The sequence below is a fragment of the Eimeria mitis genome, genomic scaffold, assembly GCF_000499745.2.
Source record: "Eimeria mitis Houghton genomic scaffold, Emh_scaff1927, whole genome shotgun sequence".
Lineage (NCBI taxonomy): Eukaryota > Apicomplexa > Conoidasida > Eucoccidiorida > Eimeriidae > Eimeria > Eimeria mitis.
In genome coordinates this window covers 7,491-7,806 of record NW_013570249.1, presented here as the reverse complement: position 1 = coordinate 7,806, position 316 = coordinate 7,491, and the positions used below count along the sequence as shown (strand labels likewise).

At 49.4% G+C, this 316-nt stretch overlaps 1 protein-coding gene across 1 annotated transcript in view; it reads left to right on the top strand.

The window, feature by feature from the left end:
• Nucleotides 1–316, top strand: part of EMH_0046010 (heat shock protein 90, putative) — a gene marked incomplete at both ends in the record, with an annotated part of 3,285 nt that overhangs the window by 2,119 nt on the left and 850 nt on the right. The window lies entirely within an intron of this gene.

The window sequence follows — 316 nt, the reverse complement described above, 5'->3', positions numbered from 1 at the left end:
GATGCAGGGGGGCCCCTAGGCGGCGGGGGCCCCCTGGCGGGGGCCCCCGGGGGGGCCCCCGGGGCCCCCAAATTTAAAACAGTTACAAATAAATATAAAGAATGGATTCATCTGAATACACAACCACCTATATGGAGAAGAGCTGAAGAAAGTTTAACTGAAAAAGATTATGTTGACTTCTATAAAGCAACGTTTAAGGTTAGTAAATATTAGTACTGCTGCTGCTGCTGCTGTTGCTGCTGTTGCTGCTGCATTGGATCCATGCATGCATGCGTGCATGCATGCATGGAGTGTCTAGGAAGGTGTATACACACAC